This window comes from Balaenoptera ricei, chromosome 14 (assembly GCF_028023285.1).
Source record: "Balaenoptera ricei isolate mBalRic1 chromosome 14, mBalRic1.hap2, whole genome shotgun sequence".
Classification (NCBI taxonomy): Eukaryota; Metazoa; Chordata; class Mammalia; order Artiodactyla; family Balaenopteridae; genus Balaenoptera; species Balaenoptera ricei.
In genome coordinates, this window is record NC_082652.1 from 74,063,520 (window position 1) to 74,080,340 (window position 16,821).

A 16,821-nucleotide genomic window follows, 5' to 3' on the forward strand; every position below is an offset into this window, starting at 1 on the left:
GGTGTATGCTGGCTTTATGTATCTTTCAATTCATTTTAGTTCTGTTAAATTTTTAGCCACTCTTCAAATATTGCTTCTCTATTCTTCTAGGACTCTGATTGCACAAATGAGAGACTTTCTTACTCTATCATGTCCTTTAATCTTTCATATTTTTCATCATCTTGTTTATCTGTGCTGCATTTTGGTTAATTTCATCAGCTCTGTCTTATTTAGTAATTCATTTTTCAGCAATGTCTGATCGATTTAAAAACACTAATGATGGTTTTAATGTCAATAATTATATTCTTTCTTTTATTCTTTCTAATCTTCCTGTTTATTCATTATAGTCTCTTGTAAGTCCATTTCTAATTTTTAAATTTTCATAAATATTTCATATTCTATTTCTGATCATTTCAGTATTTTAAGTCTTCTAAGTCTAAATTTTTGTGTGTACCATTGTGTACTAAATATTGTTGTGTACTATTTTGGCTTGTTTTCTTTAGTGTGTGGCTAAGCTAAATCTGTGGGAAACCAAAGGAACTAAATTGTGTATGCTTCCCTTCAGATGTGATTTTGCATTTGCTTCCAGTGAGGCAGTACCAAACCCATTGGCACCACTGTAGCCCCGGCAAGGTTCCTGACTGAATGCAGTTTGTCTTTGTCTTATTTTCAGCACCCAGACAAGTTTGTTTCTTGCCTGATACTTCCTGCTCCTTTCCTGCTTTTGTTTCAGCTCAATTTTTTTTTCCCCTGTGTGAGTGTAGAGGGATGGAACCTGGAAATTTCTCTTATATATCACAATCCAGCAATGAATTAAATCGTTTGTTTTCTTCAGAATCTAGTGTTTTGTATTGGGAGAACACTTAAGAGTATCTGTCCCACCATAGTGCAGAAGTGCAAGTCTGTTTGGATTTACTTTTTCCATCTTATTTTGTGCTTTCTATTTTTTTCTTTTTCTATGCTATGCTTCTTTCCCATCCTTATCCCTTTCCTGTCTTCCTTTTGGATTGGATGAATTTTCTATTTTCCTTCTACTGATTTGAAATTTAAACATTCTAAGTTTTTGATTATCCTTAAAAATTTAACATACTTAACATCTAAAAATTGTATATATCTGTACCCTCTTTCCAAACAACACAAAGATGTTAAAATATATTAATTTTAATCAAATTCCTCTAGTTCTTTATATAACCTCCAAATTGGATATTGTTAGTATTTAATATAGTTAATGTTTGGGTTTGCTCACATGTTTATCTTGGGTGGGGGGGGCTCACCTTTTTTTCTTGTATTGCAGATGTTTCTTCAAAATAGAATTATTTTTACTTTCTGAAATTACATCTTCAGAACTGTGGATTTAGAATTGACTTCTCTTGGGTTGTTTAAAAATATATTTACTTTTATCTTTGGAGCTCTGCAGTTTTTACTATATGTCAAAATATATATTTATTTTTATCATGCTTGGGATTTGGGTGCTTTCTGAATCTGCAGATTTACGTCTTTCATCGAATCTGGATTAATATCAATATTTTAAAATTTTCTATTGTGAAATATGTGTACAGAAAAGTACATAAATGAATGGACATGTTAATGGGTAATCATAAGTAAAAACTATGTAACTATCCAGGTCAAGAAATATATCAAGGGATCAGGAAGTTTGGGGTTTTTTTCCTTTTTTTAATTGAGGTATAATTGATATGTAACGTGTTTCATGTGTAAAACATATTGATTCAGTATTTGTATATATTGCAAAATGACCACCATAATAAGTCTAGTTAACATCTGTCACCACACATAGTTAAAATTTTTTTTCCTTGTGATGAGAACTTTTAAGATCTAAGGAAGTCAAGAATTATTCTTGGAGTTTCATTACATAGGGAGGATTTAGTAAATTATTGGCCATGTGATTGAACTCCATCTCCAGCTTCCCTGTCCTACCCTCCCTGGATGTCAGGCTGGCTCAAAGTCTCAACATTCTAATCAAGTGGTTGGTCTTTCTGATGTGGGCTATCTCCATCCTAAGTCATCTTGTTGATATAAGCTATCTAGGGGCCCACCACGAATCACCTCATTAGCATACATTGTCAGTGTCCATGATGAATAACAAAGACATTCCTATTTGGGAAATTCTAAAGGTTTTAGGAGCTCCATGCCAGGAACTCTGGACGAAGAGCAGAAAAATTCTTTATTCTACTGCAGAACATTTTGAAATAAGTTTTGAGATGTTTTTTGGCCCCAAATGTGCTGTAACTAAGTAAATATTCTGTGTGTGCTTGAATATGTATTTTGCTGTTGGTGGAGTGTTGTATAAATGCCAATTAATTTAGTTAGTGTTCAAGTCTTTTTTTTTTTTTTTTTACTTATTCATTCGTTTATTTATTTTAACATCTTTATTGGAGTATATTTCTTTTACAATGATGTGTTAGTTTCTGCTTTATAACAAAGTGAATCAGCTATACAGATACATATATCCCCATATCCCCTCCCTCTTGCATCTCCCTCCCACCCTCCCTATCCCACCCCTCTAGGTGGACACAAAGAACCAAGCTGATCTCCCTGTGCTATGCGGCTGCTTCCCACTAGCTATCTTTTTTTTTTTTTCCTTATTAGTTATCCATTTTATACACATCAGTGTATACATGCCAATCCCAATCACCCAATTCATCACAACACCACCCCCACCCCCTGCCGCTTTCCCCCCTTGGTGTCCATACGTTCTCTACATCTGTGTCTCTGTTTCTGCCCTGGAAACTGGATCATCTGTACCATTTTTCTAGGTTCCACATATATGCATTAATATATGATATTTCTTTTGCTCTTTCTGACTTACTTCACTCTGTATGACAGTCTCTAGATGCATCCATGTCTCTACAAATGACCCACTTTCTTTCCTTTTTATGGCCGAGTAATATTCCATTGTATATATGTACCACATCTTCTGTATCCATTCATCTGTCGATGGGCATTTAGGTTTCTTCTGTGTCCTGGATATAGTAAATAGTGCTGCAATGAACATTGGGGTGCATGTGTCTTTTTGAATTATGGTTTTCTCAGGGTATATGCCCAGTATTGGGATTGCTGGGTCGTATGGTAAATATTTTGAGTTCTTTAAGAAACCTCCATCCTGTTCTCCATAGTGGCTGTATCAATTTACATTCCTACCAAGAGTGCAAGAGGGTTCCCTTTTCTCCACACCCTCTCCAGCATTTGGTGTTTGTAGATTTTCTGATGATGCCCATTCTAATTGGTGTGAGATGATACCTCATTGCAGTTTTGATTTGCATTTCTCTAATAATTAGTGATGTTGAGCAGCTTTTCATGTGCTTCTTGGCCATCTGTATGTCTTCTTTGGAGAAATGTCTATTTAGGTCTTCTGCCCATTTTAGGATTGGGTTGTTTGTTTTTTTACTATTGAGCTGCATGAGCTGTTTATATATTTTGGAGATTAATCCTTTGTCCGATGATTCATTTGCAAATATTTTCTCCCATTCTGAGGGTTGTCTTTTCATCTTGTTTATGGTTTCCTTTGCTATGCAAAAGCTTTGAAGTTTCACTAGGTCCCATTTGTTTATTTTTGTTTTTATTTCCATTACTCTAGGAGGTGGATCAAAAAAGATCTTGCTGTGATTTATGTCCAAGAGTGTTCTTCCTATGTTTTCCTCTAAGAGTTTTATAGTGTCCGGTCTTACTTTTAGGTATCTAATCCATTTTGAGTTTATATTTGTGTATGTTGTTAGGGAGTGTTCTAATTTAATTCTTTTACATGTACCTGTCCAGTTTTCCCAGCACCACTTATTGAAGAGACTGTCTTTTTTCCATTGTATATCCTTTCCTCTTTTGTCATAGATTAGTTGACCATATGTGCGTGGGTTTATCTCTGGGCTTTCTATCCTGTTCCATTGATCTATATTTCTGTTTCTGTGCCAGTGCCATATTGTCTTGATTACTGTAGCTTTGTAATATAGTCTGAAGTCAGGGAGTCTGATTCCTCCAGCTCCATTTTCTTCCCTCAAGACTGCTTTGGCTATTCAGGGTCTTTTGTGTCTCCATACAAATTTTAAGATTTTTTGTTCTAGTTCTGTAAAAATGCCATTGGTAATTTGATAGGGATTGCATTGAATCTGTAGATTGCTTTGCGTAGTATAGTCATTTTCACAATATTGATTCTTCCAATGCAAGAACATGGTGTATCTCTCCATCTGTTGGTATCATCTTTAATTTCTTTCATCAGCATCTTATAGTTTTCTGCATACAGGTCTTTTGTCTCCCTAGGTAGGTTTATTCCTAGGTATTTTATTCTTTTTGTTGCAGTGGTAAACGGGAGTGTTTCCTTAATTTCTCTTTCAGATTTTTCATCATTAGTGTATAGGAATGCAAGAGATTTCTGTGCATTAATTTTGTATCTTGCAACTTTACCAAATTCATTGATTAGCTCTACTAGTTTTCGGGTGGCTTCTTTAGGATTCTCTATGTATAGTATCATGTCATCTGCAAACAGTGACAGTTTTACATTTTCTTTTCCAATTTGGATTCCTTTTATCTCTTTTTCTCTGACTGTCATGGCTAGGACTTCCAAAACTATGTTGAATAATAGTGGTGAGAGTGGACATCCTTGTCTTGTTCCTGATCTTAGAGGAAATGCTTTCAGTTTTTCACCATTGAGAATGATGTTTGCTGTGGGTTTGTCATATATGGCCTTTATTATGTTGAGGTAGGTTCCCTCTATGCCCACTTTCTGGAGAGTTTTTATCATAAATGGGTGTTGAATTTTGTCAAAAGCTTTTTCTGCATCTATTGAGATGATCATATGGTTTTTCTTCTTTAATTTGTTAATATCGTGTATCACACTGATTGATTTGCGTATATTGAAGAATCCTTGCATCTCTGGGTTAAATCCCACTTGATCGTGGTGAATGATCCTTTTAATGTGTTGTTGGATTCTGTTTGCTAGTATTTTGTTGAGGACTTTTGCATCTATATTCATCAGTGATATTGGTCTGTAATTTTCTTTTTTGTAGTATTGTTGTCTGGTTTTGGTATCAGGGTGATGGTGGCCTCATAGAATGAGTTTGGGAGTTTTCCTTCCTTGCAATTTTTTAGAAGAGTTTGAGAAGTATGGGTGTTAGCTCTTCTCTAAATGATTGATAGAATTCACCTGTGAAGCCATCTGGTCCTGGACTTTCGTTTTTTGGAAGATTTTTAATCACCGTTTCAATTTCATTACTTGTGATTGGTGTGTTCATATTTTCTACTTCTTCCTGGTTCAGTCTTGGAAGTTTTTTTTTTTTTTTTTTTTTTTTTTTTTGGCTGTGTTGGGTCTTCATTTCTGTGCGAGGGCTTTCTCTAGTGGTGGTGAGCGGGGGCCACTCTTCATCGTGGTGTGCGGGCCTCTTACTGTTGCGGCCTCTCTTGTTGCGGAGCACAGGCTCCAGACGCGCAGGCTCAGTAGTTGTGGCACACGGGCCTAGTTGCTCCGCGGCATGTGGGATCTTCCCAGACCAGGGCTCGAACCCGTGTCCCCTGCATTGGGAGGCAGATTCTCAACCACTGCAGGGAAGCCCAGTCTTGGAAGTTTATACCTTTCTAAGAATTTGTCCATTTCTTCCAGGTTGTCCATTTTATTGGCATAGAGTTGCTTATAATAGTCTCTTAGGATGCTTTGTATTTCTGCGGTGTCTGTTGTAACTTCTTTTTCATTTCTAATTTTATTGATTTGAGTCCTCTCCCTCTTTTTCTTGATGAGTCTGGCTAATGGTTTATCAATTTTGTTTATCTTCTCAAAGAACCAGCTTTTACTTTTATTGATCTTTGCTATTGTTTTCTTTGTTTCAATTTCATTTATTTCTGCTCTGATCTTTATGATTTCTTTCCTTCTGCTAACTTTGGGTTTTGTTTTTTCTTCTTTCTCTAGTTCCTTTAGGTGTAAGGTTAGATTGTTTATTAGAGATTTTTCTTGTTTCTTGAGGTAGGCTTGTATAGCTATAAACTTCCCTCTTAGAACTGCTTTTGCTGCATCCCATAGGTTTTGGATCATTTTGTTTTCATTGTCATTTGTCTCTAGGTATTTTTTGATTTCGTCTTTGATTTCTTCAGTGATCTCTTGGTTATTTAGTAATGTATTGTTTAGCTTCCATGTGTTTGTGTTTTTTATGTTTTTTTCCCTGTAATTGATTTCTAATCTCATAGCGTTGTGGTCAGAAAAGATGCTTGATATGATTTCAATTTTCTTAAATTTACTGAGGCTTGATTTGTGACCCAACATGTGATCTATCCTGGAGAATGTTCCATGCACACTTGAGAAGAAAGTGTAATCTGCTCTTTTTGGATGGAATGTCCTATAAATATCAATTAAATCTCTCTGGTCTATTGTGTCAGTTAAAGCTTGTGTTTCCTTGTGAATTTTCTGTTTGGATTATCTGTCCATTGGTGTAAGTGAGGTCTTAAATTCCCCCACTATTAATGTGTTACTGTCACTTTCCTCTCTTAGAGCTGTTAGCAGTTGCCTTATGTATTGAGGTGTTCCTACGTGGGCTGCATATATATTTATAATTGTTATATCTTCTTGTTGGATTGATCCCTTGATCATTATGTAGTGTCTTTCCTTGTCTCTTGCAACATTCTTTATTTTAAAGTCTATTTTATCTGATATGAGCATTGCTACTCCAGCTTTCTTTTGATTTCCATTTGCTTGGAATATCTTTTTTCCATCCCCTCACTTTCAGTCTGTATGTGTCCCTAGGTCTAATGTGGGTCTCTTGTAGACGGCATATATATAGGTGTTGTTTTTGTATCCATTCAGCCAGCCTTTGTCTTTTGGTTGGAGCATTTAATCCATTCACGTTTAAGGTAATTATCGATATGTATGTTCCTATGATGATTTTCTTAATTGTTTTGGGTTTGTTTTTTGTAGGTCCTTTTCTTCTCTAGTGTTTCCCACTTAGAGAAGTTGCTTTAGCATTTGTTGTAGAGCTGGTTTGGTGGTGCTGAATTCTCTTAGCTTTTGCTTGTCTGTAAAGCTTTTGATTTCTCCATGGAATCTGAATGAGATCCTTGCTGGGTAGAGTAATCTTCGTTGTAGGTTCTTCCCTTTCATCACTTTAAATATGTCATGCCACTCCCTTCTGGCTTGTAGAGTCTGCTGAGAAATCAGGTGTTAACCTTATGGGAGTTCCTTTGTATGTTATTTGTCGTTTTTCCCTTGCTGCTTTCAATAATTTTTCTTTGTCTTTAATTTTTGCCAATGTGATTACTATGTGTCTCGACCTGTTTCTCCTTGGGTTTATCTTGTATGGGACTCTCTGCACTTCCTGGACTTGGGTGACTATTTCCTTTCCCATGTTAGGGAAGTTTTCGACTATAATCTCTTCAAATATTTTCTCTGGTCCTTTCTCTCTCTCTTCTCCTTCTGGGACCCCTATAATGTGAATGTTGTTGCGTTTAATGTTGTCCCAGTGGTCTCTTAGGCTGTCTTCATTTCTTTTCATTCTTTTTTCTTTATTCTGTTCCACAGCAGTGAATTCCACCATTCTGTCTTCCAGGTCACTTATCTGTTCTTCTGCCTCAGTTATTCTGTTATTGATTCCTTCTAGTGTATTTTTCATCTCAGTTATTGTATTGTTCATCTCTGTTTGCTTGTTCTTTAATTCTTCTAGATCTTTGTTAAACATTTCTTACATCTTCTCGATCTTTGCCTCCATTCTTTTTCCGAGGTCTTGGATCATCTTCACTATCATTATTCTGAATTCTTTTTCTGGAAGATTGCCTATCTCCACATCATTTAGTTGCTTTTCTGGGGTTTTATCTTGTTCCTTCATCTGGTACATAGCCCTCTGCCTTTTCATCTTGTCTCTCTTTCTGTGAATATGGCTTTTGTTTCACAGGCTGCAGGATTGTAGTTCTTCTTGCTTCTGCTGTCTGCCCTCTGGTGGATGAGGCTATCTAAGAGGCTTGTGCAAGTTTCCTGATGGGAGGGACTGGTGGTGGGTGGAGCTGGCTGTTGCTCTGGTGGGCAGAGCTCAGTAAAACTTTATTCCTCTTGTCTGCTGATGGGTGGGGCTGGGTCCCCTCCCTGTTGGTGGTTTGGCCTCAGGCGACCCAACACTGGAGCCTACCTGTGCTCTTTGATGGGGTCAGTGGCAGACTCTAGGAGGGCTCTTACTAAGGAATACTTCCCAGAACTTCTGCTGCCACTGTCCTTGTCCCTTGGTGAGCCACAGCTGCCCCCCACCTCTGCAGGAGACCCTCCAACACTAGCAGGTAGGTCTGGTTCAGTCTCCTATGGGGTCACTGCTCCTTCCCCTGGGTCCCGATGCACACACTACTCTGTGTGTGCCCTCCAGGAGTGGAGTCTCTGTTTCCTCCAGTCCTGCCAAAGTCCTGCAATCAAATCCCGCTAGCCTTCAAAGTCTGATTCTGTAGGAATTCCTCCTCCGGTTGCCAGACCCGCAGTTTGGGAAGCCTGACGTGTGGCTCATAACCTTCACTCCAGTGGTGGACTTATGTGGTATAAGTGTTTCTAGTTTGTGAGTCACCCACCCAGCAGTTATGGGATTTGATTTTATTGTGATAACACCCTCCTACCGTCTCATTGCGGCTTCTCCTTTGTCTTTCTTTTCATGTGGGGTATCTTTTTTGGTGAGTTCCAGTGTCTTCCTGTCGATGATTGTTCAGCTGTTAGTTGTGATTCCAGTGTTCTCGAAAGAGGGAGTGAGAGCATGTCCTTCTACTCCGCCATCTTGAACCAATCTCCCTCAAGTCTTTTGTATCCTTACTTTTTTTTTTTTTTGTATATTGAGAGGATTATTCAAATCTCCAGCTAAAATTGTAGACTTATCTTTTTTCCTTGAAGTTTTATCAATTTTTGCTTCATGTATTGGTATTTCAAAGATTCATTAATATTCAAGACTATTACATTTTGATTAGTTGACCCCTTTATCACTTTGAAATGAACTTTATCCCTGATAAATTCTTTGCTCTGAATACCAGTTTCTTGATGATACCCATTATAGCTTTTTTTGGATTAATGTTAGGCTAGTGTCTTTTTTTTTTTTTTTTTTTTTGGTTGCACTGGGTGTTAGTTGTAGCAGGCAGGCTCCTTAGTTGTGGCTCACTGGTTTCTTAGTTGCAGCACATGTGCTTCTTAGTTGCAGCCAGCAGGCTCCTTTGTTGTGGCTCGCAGGCTCCATAGTTGCGTATTTGTTGTGGCAAGTGAACTCTTAGTTGCAGCATGCATGTGGGATCTAGTTCCCTGACCAGGGGGTCGAACCCATGTCCCCTGCCTTGGAGGTGGATTCTTAACCACTGCACCACCAGGGAAGTCCCTAGGCTAGTGTCTTTTTGCATCCTACCTATTTGTGTCTTTATATATAAATTGAGGGTGTTTTTATGGTACAAAAGAGATAGTTGGGTCTTGCTTTTTCATTCAATCTGATATATCTTCCTCTTAAGTGAGGTTTCTAGACCATTTATATTTAACATGATTACTGATATGGTTTTGTTTCAATCTACCAATCTCCTATTTATTTTCTATTTTCCCCCCCATGTGTTCTTTGTTCCCTTTTTTCTCTCTTCACCTTTCTTGGCATTGAGTGTTTTTTAAAATCATTCTTTGTTTTATCTCTTTTATTAGTTTATTAACCATAACCCTTTGTTTTGCTATTTTAGTGGTTGCTCTAGGATTGCTATTATACATCTCTAACTTATCACAGTCAGCCTTCAAACTATAAACTAGTAATTCATGTTTCAGGGCCTTACAACAGTATACTTCCATTTCTCCCCAACTGGCCTTGTGATATTATTACCATTCACTTTACTCCTGTGTATTTTATAACCCCACAATATATTTTTTATTTTTATTTCTGCTTTATACAATCAACTTTTAAGAGGAGATTTTAAAATAATGGAAAAAGCTGTTAAACATACCCACTTTCTGGTATGCCTCCTTTCTTTGTGTATATCCATATTTCCATCTGTTACCATTTCTTTCTGCCTGTTGGATTATCTTTAACATTTTTCTTTGTAGTACAGTTCTGCTGGGCATGAATTCTTTCAACTTTCTTATGGCTTATGTATGTCTTTCTTGTGTTTTTAATTTTACCCTATTATTATTATTTTTTGGCTGCACTAGGTCTTTGTTGCTGCATGCGGGCTTTTCTGTAGTTGAGGTGAGCAGGGGCTACTCTTTGTTGCGGTGCATGGGATTCTCATTACGGTGACTTCTCTTGTTGTGGAGCGTGGGCTCTAGGCGCACGGGCTCAGTAGTTGTGGCTCGCAGGCTCTAGAGCACAGGCCTAGTAGTTGTGGCCCATGGGCTTAGTTACTCTGCGGCATGTGGGATCTTCCCAGACTAGGGCTTGAACCTGTGTCCCCTGCTTTGGCAGGCGGATTCTTAACCACTATGCCGCCAGGGAAGCCCTACCCTTATTTTTTAAAGATATTTTTACTGGGTATAGAATTCTAAGTTGACAGACATTTTTTTCTTTCTCTCTTTTTCTTCTTTAAAAATATTGGTCTTTTGGTTTGCATTGTTTCCAAAATGAAGTCTACTGGTTTTTTTGTTTGTTTGTTTGTTTTTTCTCTAAATAATATGTTTTTTGGGGGGGAGGGGTGCAGGGGTCTCTTTGCCTCTAAGATTTTCTCCTTATTACTAGTTTTAAGAAATTTGTTTGGGATATTCCTTAGTATTGTTTTATTCATGTTTGTTGTGCTTGGGATTTGTCAAGCTTTTGAATCTATTAGTTTATAGTTTTCATCAAATTTGGAAAAATTTTAGCCATTGTTTCTTCAAATATTTTTTATGTCCCCTACTCTCTTCTTTGGGGACTTGAATAAGACGTGTTAGGCTGCTTGAAGTTGTTCCATAGCTCATTGATACTGTGTTCATTTCTTTTCAGTCTTTTTTTCTGTGTTTCCTTTTGGATAGTTTTTATTGCTCTGTCTTCAAGTTCACTAATTTTTTCTTCCATAGTATCTAATCTTATTTCTGATCAGTGTAGTTTTTATATCAGACATTTTATTTCTCTAGATATGTGATTTGGGTTATTGTTGTATCTTCCATATCTCTAATTAATTGCTCAATTTTTCCTCTACCCTCTTCAACATATGGAATATTAATAATTGTTCTAAGGTCTTTTTCTACTAATTCTGTTATCTGTGTAATTTCTGCATCTATTTCTATTGATTTGTTTTTCTCCTTATTATGAGCCATATTTTTCTACTCTTTGCATGCTTTGCAGTTTTTTAAATTGTATTGCAGACGTGAATTTTGCCTTGTTGAGTAATAGATGTTTCTGTTTTTCCATAAATATTTATGAGTTCGGTTCTTGGCCACTTTAATTAGTTACTTTATTAGGTACAACCAGAGCAGCCTTTAATCTAGGGACAATGTTACCCCACTACTGAGGCAAAATCCTTTTGAGGACTCTATTATATGCCTTGTGATTTGTGAGGTTTTCTACTCTGGCTGGTTATAACATGAAATATTTCTGGTCCTATGTGGTCTTAGAAGATAGCTCCCTCTGCTGCTTTCACTGGTTCTTCCCTAAGCCTTGGATAATTTCTTCACATGCATGTACTAATCAGTATTCAGCTGGAGACTTGAGAGGTATTTTCTAGAGTTATCTGTGCAGCTCTCTCCTGTCCAGTACTTTGCCTTGTCAACTCTAGTCATCCTGGTGTCTTCAGACTCCTAGCTGTGTCTCCTCAATTCACAGAGACTGCTAGATTCTCTCACTTCCCCATCCAGTACTGCACCCTGGAAACTCACTTCACAGAAGTAATCTAGGGCAATTGTTGGGCCTCATTTGCAGAGTTTTCATTTCTGCTATTTTATTTTTTAAGAGTAATTTCTAGTTCTCTAAATGTTCTTTTCTATTCATGTTCTTGTTTCTTGGATACATTATATTATTATCTCTTCAAAGATGTTACTGATAGAACTTCCAAAGATTTCCCCTACTGCATAATTTCTCTTGAAATTGCTTTTATTTGTTTAAGAGTGTGGGACTAAAAACCTGGAAGCTCTGGTAGCTTGGTAGCACTTGTCAACTTTAAATTCCATGAAGGATGATCTGTCTGTGCCATTTTGTGGAGCACTCCTGATATCAGCATCTTTAGGTCTTTCCTTTGAGGCTGGTTATGTTTCTCAAATATGATGCTTAAATTATCCTGCTTGGATTATGATTATCTGGCTACCTGTGTTATAGGAACAAACTGGGGGAAGGGGACTAGAAGTTTCAGCATTCAATATACATAAAGTCATTTAATTCTGTTTTTAGTGCACTTGCTAGGTTGTCAACCAATGTACCTGGCATTGTCCCATTCAGAGTCCATCTGTTTTGCTCTTCTCCGCAGAGTAAACCTCCAGTCTTCTGTTGGAGTTGAGAGAATCTGGGGATATAATTCTCAATTAGTTTTTACCCACTCATCTTTAGCAAGTCATGTTAGCATCACCTCACTAATGTAGCATGAGTCCTGTGGGGAAAATTAGGTTTTACCAGTTAGATACACTCCCACAATTTTTGAAAGGTGAAAGTGCAATGAAAGTTACATGGTGAAGGTGAAATGGAATCTATCTTCCTGCCCCTTTTGGCTATTTTCTGCTGTCAAGGTTGTGCAGGCATGAGTCATCTTTGCAATAACATTCCTTAGTCTATTCTCCCGTTTTCTGGAGATAGAATTGTTATGGGGATGGTGACTAGACTCCTTGTTCCAGTGCCTGGTCACCAGATCATGGATGCCAAGACCTATTTGTGGAAGTATAAGTAATGATTTCTGCCGTTTGAATTACAGCTGTAATATATGTTCTTGCATTTAAAGGTTCTAACATAGACTTAGAGGTAGTTGCTCTCCTGGCAGGTTGCCTCCATAGTATTCTGGGAGACATTCCTCAGGGCCTAGAACCTGTCCTTCCCACTCTTCCAACAATGTTCTAGGTGCCTAATTAGCTGTATTAAATCCATCCCTTTCTGCTTAAAATACCTAGATTGTTTCTGTTCTGTACTGTTCCTAGAATGGTATGAAGTTCTATTTCCTTTTCTTAAAAATCATCTTGAACTTTTTCTTATAGTCTGTATTAAACCCAGTTTATTAGTCTTGTCTTTATTTTATTTATTTTAAACATAGTCATTTTTATTCTGTATTAGGCAATACAAATGTTTGAATTCTTTGGTGGAAGACTTTAATTCTTTGTCTTATTATTTCTACTGACAATTTTACTCATGCTGGCCTTTTCTCTCATGTATTCTGTGATTTTGGAGTATGGGCTCACGTTTGCTGGGCTTTATCTATGGGACTCCTGTAAGGTTTGGATATGGATGTGTCCCTCCAGAAGATAATTGCACTTGCTTCTGCCAGCACTTTGGGCAATCACAAGTTTGGATCATTTTAATTTCTCATCTTGAAAATTAAACCCTAGAGCTGGGCTCACTGTAGGCATGGATTCTCAGGGGATACTCCTCCCCCCTCCCCCCTTCTCCATTCATTCATCGTTTATTTTGTGGTTGGATTATTTTTATTAGTTCACCATTTTACTGAGAAGATAGTCCTGTGAGGTTCCTGAGCGGTCTCATCCCATTACCTGCCTTGTAGGGCCCAAGGTTTTGTCTTCTGTCTGCAAACTTAGATTTAATTATTTGTTTTCTTATTTACCACATTTGTTTTGTCACTTGTAAATAAATTATTGAATTGTGGACATCGGAACACAGAAGAAAATTCTCACCATTCCTTGTTCTTGCTGGCCAACAGAAACAACAACAAAATAGGAAAACTGGCCTCTGCGTCACTCACAGCTCTCACAAGACTTCATACAATGAGTGTAGCCTAATTTTCAGCCAGAAGACTAAATACAAGCAACCCCTAGGATGTGTGTTTTTTGTCTTGTTTTGTTTTTTGTTTTGTTTCCCAACCTCTCCAACTAGAAGCAAGGTAGAATGGAGGTAAGCCAATGCACAGAATCTGTCAAATATATGTGTGTATGTGATTTATCTAAACCAAACATGTGGATGGACATATATTGAGAGAGAAAAATTTGAGATGTTGATAAAATATTTCATCTTTAGACTTGGACTTATTCTAGTTCAGAGTCATCAAATTTTTTGATGTAATGTCATAGCAGTGAAAAGAATGTGGAGGCACATATTCCCAATATCTGGATATTTGACTAGGGATTCACCAGAATTCAGCTCTAGCCTTGGTATAGTGTTCAGCCAAATTGAGTTATTTGGCTTTTGGGTGGCTGAATAATCAAGTACTTCAGCATCATTTGTGGCATCACCGAAATTGTACGTGAAATTATCATGTGATTATGTAGGCTACCATCATATCTAATCAGTGTTAATCCACTGGTCATTTGTTATCACACTTATATTTATTATGAGCATCTGAGTATTCACTTTCAAATATAGGTAAGCTTTCTAGATGTAACCAAGTTCCATTAGTCAAAGTATACATTTGTAATTATTATTGCAAAGTAAAATGTTGCAGTAATCAATAATTATGAAAGCTATTAATTTTATATTGAAAACAATGAACAATTTTCAGTTATTGAGTAGGGAAAGATATTGACAGTTAACATGAATGTTGAGAGAGTACAAAATACTTGATAACTTTATGGTGAACACATATCCTTTTTGAGTCAACAAAAAATCTGTGGTTGTTTTGTGGCATTATTTCGTTAATAGATAACTACTGCAAAAGTTAATACATAGAAGTGGGGAGCTGTTCAACAAAACCCTGGAAATATGGTATTGGTTTCAGTAGGGAGTTGAGAAAACTGTTAGCAGAGGCTGAAATAATGATGAGGAAACTGCTTTATTGAACAGCTTTTATGAAACATTTGATAAAACAGCTGCCTATGGTACCTTGGAAAACAGAAAATACACCTAATTAACTTTTGGGTTTGGGCAAGGTTATCTCCAGGCAAAATGTAGAAACCGCCACCTGGTGGCTTTTAGCTACATGGAGTATACTACGTACAAGAAAGGGTTGAACTTTAAAAAAAAAAAAAAAGATGGTTAGGTTGCAAGCAGAAGTTAAAGGTAACATAGAGAGCCAGAACTACTAAATTGGAAAACCTGTCATCTTATCTCCAGCCATCCCAGTTAGCAAAGTCTCGAAGTGAGATGTGAGCATGTGTCAAACATCAAATCAAGATTGTGACTATCAGATATTTTGATAAGACTTCTGAGAGAGTTGAGGTGGTGCTGAGATCTTCTGAAGTGGACAAAAGCCTAAGGGTGTGGTTGCACAGAAGTCAGATCCAAAATTAGCAATAGGAAAATCTAGAGAAGTATATGCTGATACCAGTTACAGGGGTGTGGCTTTTGAATATGTAATGGACCATAACCAGACAATTACAGAAAGCTCAGACGTTTTCAAGAGAGTACTACTAGCGAAAACACCAACTGCCTGGACTAAAAGAGGGGTCAAGCTATACAAAGGCCTCTGGGCTCTTGACTTTCTGGGTAGGAAGCATCCTGAGAAAGTTATTCAGCTGCTAACAAGGGTCATTTCTTCACAAAGAATAAAGGAGGGTGATGGGAAAAGGAGGGCATCTCAGATAGTGGGACAAAAAGTTGGAGAACAATGAGTCAGGGAGCAGCTCCCAGAGAGCAGGGTTGGGTCTAATCAGGGAGCATTTCCCTGTTGTCAGAATGGCAGGCCTAGTGGGATGTCAGAATTGTTATGAACCAGTGACTCTATGCTTCCCATTCTTCCTCCTTTCCAATGGGACTATTCACTGTGATTATCCTGTTCCTTTTTTATTATTGTATATTGGCTGCGTGTGTGTTGAGGCAGAGGGCTAGGAAACTTGTCTTTTTATTTCATAGATCTTTGGACCAAGAGAAGCTGCATCTGGACCTGATATATATCACAAAGTTCTAGACTTGAAGTCTGATACTGTGATTGTATGAGACCTCTGGGGGTCTTGGGAATGAGTGAGTGTATCATGCATGTGGAAGGAATGTGATTATGACCAGAGGGTGAACTGTCATAGATCAGCTGCATTAATGGTCTCACTTCTTCACCTCTTGTATTCATACTCCTTTACCATGGGACTTTACAGTTTCACTAAAAAGGCAGATTCTATTTCTTTGCTTATATAGGATTACAAGTTTGGCGGAGTGACTTGCTTTGCCAATGGGATGTTAGACTTGAAAAAGCACTTAGAGTTTTTCCACCTCCAGGCGAGGCTGCTGGAGGATGGAGACTCACGAAGCAGAGAGCTAAGTCACTCCAGTTGTTCCAGCCCAGACCATCCTTTCTCGGATGACCCACAGCCGTTTGCCAGACGTAGGATAAATAAAGTTAATTGTATGCCTCTGAGGTTTTATGGTTGTCTATTAAACATCATTACTGTGGCAACTGATAGTTATACAATAATTTACAGTAGTATACATAAGTCATCTTAATTTATGAAAAAGATAAAGTATGTGAGGAAAGTGTTAGTGAAAAAAAGTGGTAGTGAAAAACAACTTATTTTGTTCAACCGATTAAATCCCAAAACAACCTTCAACTGGAGGATAAAATTTAAAGCAACTTATTAAAATGATTATTGTAGACTGCCATTTTGCTAAAGGAATTTTAAGGTTTGCCAAAGCTATGACTCCTAAATCGAAGTTCATTTTGAAACTCATAGAACTGAAGAAACTTTTCCCAGATTTTATGTCCAAAGTAGTTAGTAATATCATTATGTGTGCCACTTGCACCTGTGTACTGAAGGGGTACAATATAGTGACTGTAGGTATAGTCTAGAAGCTGACAATACTGAGAAATTATTTTTCCCTGCACACTAATGTCAAACTTGAAAATGTAGACTTCTAAAAATTTTAAACAAAATTATAATACATA